This window comes from Acomys russatus, chromosome 14, assembly GCF_903995435.1.
Source record: "Acomys russatus chromosome 14, mAcoRus1.1, whole genome shotgun sequence".
Lineage (NCBI taxonomy): Eukaryota > Metazoa > Chordata > Mammalia > Rodentia > Muridae > Acomys > Acomys russatus.
Genome location: NC_067150.1, coordinates 49,199,695 through 49,206,934, shown reverse-complemented (window position 1 = coordinate 49,206,934; position 7,240 = coordinate 49,199,695).

Below are 7,240 nucleotides of genomic sequence, written 5' to 3'. Positions count from 1 at the left end.
GTGAGTTCGAGGGACAGCCTGACCTACAAAGTGAGTCCAGGACAGCCAAGGCTAACACAGAGAAACCCTGTCTCTAAAAAACAAAACAACAACAACAACAACAACAACAAAAGTTAAAAAGAACAAGAAGAGGAGGAGTTGAGGATGCATCTCAGTAGTGGGGTATTTAGCATATGTGAAGCCATAGGTTCGATCTTTAGCAACACACACACACACACACACACACACACACACACACACACACACACACACCACATGGGGGTGGGAGGGTCAGTGCCAATCTCCAAGAATTTATGAAAAATCTCTAAGATGTCATATCTTCTTTTAAAGTAAGTTTTATAGCCAGGTATGGTTTTAATCTCAGCACTCAGGAGGCAGAGGCAGGTGTATCTCTGTGAGTTCAAGGCCAGCCTACAAAGTTAGTCTAGGACAGCCAGGGCTATTATACAATGAAACTCTGTCTCAAAAAAGAAAAAAAAAGCCTATCAAAAATAAGTTTTACATATATTGATTGATTGTATGTTTACCTCAGCATGCCTGTGGAAGTCAGAGGGCAACTTTTGTTTCTGTTTTTTGGTTTTTCGAGACAAGGTTTCTCTGTATAGCCTTGGCTTTCCTACACTTGCTTTGTAGACCAGGCTGGCCTTGAACTCACAGCGATCTGCCTGCCTCTGCCTCTTGAGTGCTGGGATTAAAGGCGTGCGCCACCAACACCCGGCTTAGGTGTGTGCTACTTGATATGTGTCACCTCTACTATACTTAACAGCAGTTAACCTGAATACTTTGAAGCCAGACTGGTTGACTCATTGGTATCGCTCTTTGGCAGAGAGGGATAGGTAAGTGACATATTTCACAATACTCTCTGGACTCTGTCGGACCAGACCAGCTCCTGAAATAGGCCTGGAGGGTTTTAGCTCCTGTCTGGCAGGGAGAAGTGGCCCTTGCCTGGTGCCAGCCTTACTTAGCTCTACCTGAACCTTCAGGCCTCTTCCAGCAGAGCCCATAAAAACAGGTGCTCTGGGCAAGCAAAGGCTGTGTGCTAGGGAGGATGGGGAGACAAGCTCTCTGTGCCTCCTGAGGCCAGACACCAGGACAGGACGTGTCTGTCCTTAGTGCCTCTAAGGACTTCCTGTCTGCACTTCCACCCCCACCCATCCCGGTTTCTTTGGAGTCCCTTCACTCCTGGGACGCCAGAAAGGCTGGGTATTCCAGGAAAGTCCCAGCCCGCCCAGGAAACCTGAACACCTGGCCGGGCCTCATCCGGCCCATTGCCTGCAGGGACAGAAACAGAGGCCTAGTCACCATGACCGTTCACCCCAGGGACATCGAGTCCCAAGCTTCCTATGGGTGGAACACTTAGTCAGGCTTCCTTCCTGCAGCCACTTTCATCCGGAGGCAGATTCTAGCCCAGTGATTCCCTGGCCCCAGCCTCAGGTGGGTCACAGTACATCGTAGCAAGGCCCGTACTTCTCTGCTTGCCTTTGGGGAGCCCCTGATTCTCTTTGCTGGCAGGTGACCCCCCCCCCCCAGAGCCCTAAGTGTTAGTGGTGTTCTCAGCCGGGGTCTTTCAGTTCCCAGTGGTGACACATGAAGCTTCGCACAGCCAGGTGTGGTGGCTCACGGCTGTAATCCCAGCACTCCGGGAGGCAGAGGCAGGCTGTGAGTTCATGGCCAGCCTGGTCTACAAAGTGAGTCCAGGACAGCCAAGACTACAAAATGAGTCCAGGACAGCCAAGACTACACAGAGAAACCCTGTCTCCAAAAACGGGAAAAAAAAAAAGAAAAGAAAGAAAGAAAAAAAAGAAAAGAAAAAAGAAAAAGAAAAGACAAAAAAAGAAAGTTTCACACACACCCTTTCACCAAGGACCCTAGGAATGAAGACCGAAGGGAGCATGTGCACAGACGTCTGCACGTTTACGAAAGTGAGCAGCCCGGGTTTTGTGTGCTCCACCACCCCCCAGTTCGTGTGTGTATGATTGTTTCATGTGAGTGAAACCAAGAAAACAGGCTCAGGACAGAATAGGAGGGACCTTGTAGAGAGAAGAAGACTATAAGACAGAATAGCGCAACGAGCCCCTTACTGCTAGGACAGGGGTCCTCCTCTTCACATTTTCTTCGTGCTCTGCCTGTGCTTAGGCCTGTGACGGGGGGTAGGTGTCTCCAGAGGAGGTAAAGAATCAACAGTTGCCTTTCAGGAAGGACTAGATTAGGCATCAGGCCCTATTCCTCCTCACTCCCAGGCCCAGTCTGAAAACTCTGCTAGTTGACAGCACCTAGACTCATCTGTGAGGCGGGCCTGTAGGCATGCCTAATGGAGGATAGAGATGTGATTTACTAATGTAGAAAGATCGTGTTAGTTATAGATGGGACCATTCCCCAGGCAGGGGACCCTACATGGTAAGTGGAGAGCGGGAACCAGGACAGGTTCCTCCAGGTTCTAGATTCTGCCCTCCTCTCTTCCTTGGGGGCGGGGGCTGTGTGTAAGCAGGAAGTGGCAGTCAGGAGCCCTGGCTTCTAAACCTGGCTCTAATGGTCAGACCCTTCTGGGCATGAGGCCTGTTCTCCTGAGCATCATCTCCCTGACTGTCTACTGAGGGACCATAGAATCTACTCTCTCATGTGTTCAATGTGCCAGGATCCTGCTACCCTCTGACCTGGCCCTTGAACTTTGAACTGGAATAACCTTTTTCTCGCTTAAGTTACTTTTGTCAGAATATTTCCCTCACAGCATCAGAAAAAGAACCTAAGACGGGACTCTCTCCCTAGTCATGCAGAGTGATTCAGGGTTCTTGAGGTAGCTGGGAACACCCAGAGCCAGGGGCAAAGGTAGCTAAAACTCTCTGGCCCATCATGGGTAACCAACGTGTGCAATGAAAAGGTCTCACTTCTACTTAGAAACAGAGGTGATGTGGAGGTGGGAAAACCTCAAGATTCTGAAACTTTCCCCCACAGCTTCTCCTCAACTCCTCCAGGCTTTCATCTCTGTGAGAAGCCTCTAGATTCTGCCCACCCTGCTCTCTTGGGGTCAGGAACTGTGTGTAGGTGAGAACCAGCAGTCAGGAGCCCTGGCTTCTCAGCCTGGCTCTAATGGCCAGATCCTTCTGCGCACAAGGCCGGTTTCTCCTGAGCATCAACCCCCTGTCTGTCTACACTTTCACAATGCCTCCAGGGGCTATTGGGAAATGACATGACAAGAAGGGGCTTTGTTAGTAGAATTCCAGCATCAGTCATGGGAAGAACCACACCAGGAGCTCGGTGTCTTCCTCTTGGCTTCCCCTAAACTCACCCCTGGGGGAGGAAGGTGACTGTGGCTTCTGCTGATCCACTTCCTGCAGCAGAGACCCTACTCAGCTCTGAGCGTGGAAACTCACACTTCTGCTGTGTCACCTGTACACTCATTTCTGCCACAGGAAAGCTCTCTGAACAGTGAGCCTCTAAGCCCTATATGTCAAACGGATGTGCCCCTCACAGTGCCCAGCATCCATGACCACAGCTGGAGGGACTCCATGCTGGGAATCAGGATATGGAGAGTCCGGTCTCACATTTGCCATAAAGGCAAGAGTAACCTTGAGGACTTGCCCTCAATGGGCCTGTGGGAACAGGCTTCCCCGGTCCCTGCAGTGCTCAGAAGGTGGGAAGCCCAGAATTGTCAGGCAGAAAGACATAGGACTTCTTGTAGATAAGTGTGGAAGCCTTTAAATAGGGGGAAGCTCCTGATGCTGCATGAGATACGGATGGCTGGACGGAGATGCCACTCTACCCTGGGAAGATACATAGGACGGAGCCAACAGCCATCACTGGCCTGTCATCTGCCCCAATCCTACTTAACCCCAGTGGCTCCTGCTCTCTGCCACACGCTGCTGCAGTCTCTCTCTCTCTCTCTCTCTCTCTCTCTCTCTCTCTCTCTCTCTCTCATGCTCTCAGGTTCCAATGGCTGGGACACTGCATCTGAGACTGTCTAAGTCCACACAAGAACCATATGGCTAGAGTCGCCATCATCTGGAAGCCCAGGAACTAGTGGACTCAGTTTGCTTGGATGTGAGAGCAGGAGGCCGACCTCAGGAGGCCTGAGAGGGGAGTGCTGCTGACTCAGGGTCCCCAGGGCTAGGACAACGGTGGAGCCGGCCAGTGACTTGGGCAGATTGTGCAGACAGTCTGGATTGCGGAGGAGCCGGCGGGCGCAGGGCCCGGCTTGGCGCGGGTGTCTGTGGGGGAGGCTGGAACTGCAGGCTATTTTTAGGCTCCTGTTCGATTTGAGAGACAAGGATCCTCCAGGCTACAAGCCTTTGTTCACTGGGGAAACACAGAGGTGGCCCATTCCCCTCGCAGTTGTCATAACCCCATCCGCAGCTCAAGGCCTTCAGAGCTTCCTCTCCTGTCCCCAGAGACCAGGGTTGGGGGCAGAGAGTGGATGGAAAGCATCTTCATCAAGCCCCATATGCAAACATTGTGTGGAGTGATGATTTCCATACTATTTGCAAGCTGCCTTGCCTCCCCCGAACTGAAGGAATTGAAAGTCCCCCGCTTTGAAAACTCTCAAGGGAAGCAGGGCATTCACCCATCCATCCAAGATCCCCTTGAGCTGCCCTCCTGAGTGGCAGAAGATGACACAAGTCAAAAAAGCACAGATGGGCATGGTAGCCCAGTGGTGGAAGTGCCGCATAGGCTCAGGGCAACGAATATGTTCCACTGGGTGAACTGGTCTCTCCCTGCAGAACGTGGGCTCACTCGTGTCATCTGTGGCCATTTTACTGAGCACCTACTACATGTCCCACACTGTTGGGGAGGCTGGAGATTCTGTTGTAAACAAGACAAAATTCCCCACTCTCACCGGCACCGTCCTGTAGAAATGTTGTATGGAGCCACACAGATAATTACAACATTTCTAGTAAGCCACATTAAATAAAAGGTTTTTTTTTTTTAATAGTGAAATTAGCTGGGTACAGTGGCACGTGTGTGTCTGTAATCCCAGCAGCCTGCAGCAGCAGCAGCAGGAGCCTCCATGAGTTCAAAGCCTATATAGGGCCTTTAAGACCTACCAGAGTTACACAGTGTAACTCTGTCTCAAAAATAAGATAAAACAAATAGACACGGGGGTGGGGCGGGTAGAGGGGTGTTTTAGAATTTAAGAGCACTCACTGCTCTTTCATAGGAGCTGAGTCCTCTCCCACTACCCACAGCAGGCAGTTCACAACTACCTGTAACTCCAGTTCCTGGGGATCTAACACCCTCTGGCTTCCAAGGGCACCTGCACTCACATGGTACTCATGAAGGCACAAAGGTGTAATAAACGAATTTTTTAAATAGCCAGGTGCGGTGGCATATGCCTTTAATCTCAGCACTTGGGAGGCAGAGGCAAGCAACCTCTGTTTGAGGCCAGCCTGGTACATATAGTGAGTTCCAGGCCAGAGCTATAGTCAGACACTACCTCAAATCAAACAAAACAACGACGACAACAACAAAACCCTTATCATTGTGATGTTATCCACATAGCAATTTAAGATAAATGCTTTTTCCATGTTTACACTTTTTAAAGTCTAACCTGTCTTTTACCCCTGCTGGACATCTTAAAGTCAGATAAGTCACATTTGGAAGGCAGAGTGACCCTGGAAGGGCACAGTTATAGAGTAAAGCACTCATTTGAAACAGGAAAAAGAAATGCCACAGTTGATCAGTGGCATCTACAACTGCAGGAGCAACATCTAGGTCATGTAGCCTGCGTCCGCCCAAGGTGGCGTAGTCTCCAACCTTAAGGATGCCTTCCCTCCTCCCTGTGCCCCTCCAAGCCCAGTCACTGTGCTTAACCTGGAGCAACTGCCTAAGTGCAGAACCCTTGCTGTGGTCAAGGCCAGCAATTCTGGCACCAAGTGCCTCCAGGATGTGGTCCTGTGTCATTCCCTTTGTGGGACTGGCTCACCGCCACTGGTGACCCTGACAATATGTTTGTTTTTTTTTTTTTCTCCCAAAGTCTCTCCCTCCCCTAGCTAACCAATACCAACATAAAAGAACTTCCTGAGGCTGACTTAGCTGTTTCAATCCCTTTCCACCAGCCCACACCCACAGACCTCCTGTCTGGCACCCTCACTGGGATCACCCACCCTAACTGGGATGGATCCATATCCTTTTTCAGCTAGATAATGTCAAACTAAAATGAAGCTTTGGAAGGAGCTCTGAACACCAACGGAGGCGTGTGGAGCTTCGGCTGCTGAAACAGGTACGCATCAGGTATGAGAACAAACTAGACCTCAGACCCCACCCACCTTTCTCATCACCATGTTCCCCCACCCCCTGCTTGGTGCCTTTCAATGGTTCCTGCAGGCTAAAGTTCTGGGACCTTAGCCTCCAGGATCTGGCACATGATGGAGTTGTCCAGTCTCACTTCCTGGCATTCCTTTCTTTCATCTTATTTGTTCATCAAAGTGTATGGTGTATGGAGCACCTGCTGGGAGCCAGGCACTTGCCCAGGTGTTGGGGATATAGCTGTGGGCAGCACTGGTAAGTCTTCCTGCCTTTGTAGAGTCCACTGTAGTCTAGCCAGGCCCAGAAGCCCATTTGCCCCTCCCTTGGCAAAATGGTTTCTTCCTCTTCTTTTGCCATTTTTTTTCCTGGAGTAGGGGGTGGAGCTTATACATCCTCTAAGGCCCCACCCAAAGCCCTTTCTAAGCATACCAGGCAAACTGAGTGACCCGCCCCCCCCAGGCTCCTACCTCTGACCTGGGGTCATCTCACCAATGGTCACCGTCTACCCCTAGTATCTCTGCACTTCCAGTCTTTGAGGGTCTTCAGGGTCAGTGTCTTTTCTCCTGGGGGCCTTGGGGCCTGCATCTATGCGCATTCTCCCAAACGCTTTCTCTCGCCTTTGCTCACTCCAGAGCAAGCAAGCTGAGGAGAGATGAGCCCAGAACTCCTCTGGGGAATCTCGGGTCATTAGGAAGCCTCCATCTGAAAGCATCCTTCTTCTTGCATCCCAAGGAAACAAATCACAGGGGTCAGGCATGGAAGTTTCAGGAACCTGGGATGGAGACTGAAAGGTGGGATCTTAGAGCATGAAGGTAACTCGGGGCTCATGGGTCTGCAGATAAAGGGAGTGGTTAAAGGGATTTTGGAGACAAACAGGTCTCCATTTCCTGCCAGGGGACCAGGAATGGCAGGCCGTGTGGGCAAAGGACAGGTCTGTGTAAGCCTTCAGATTTATGAAAGAGGTCAGGGGGAGCAAGGACGTCTCCAGCTGAACTCCCCA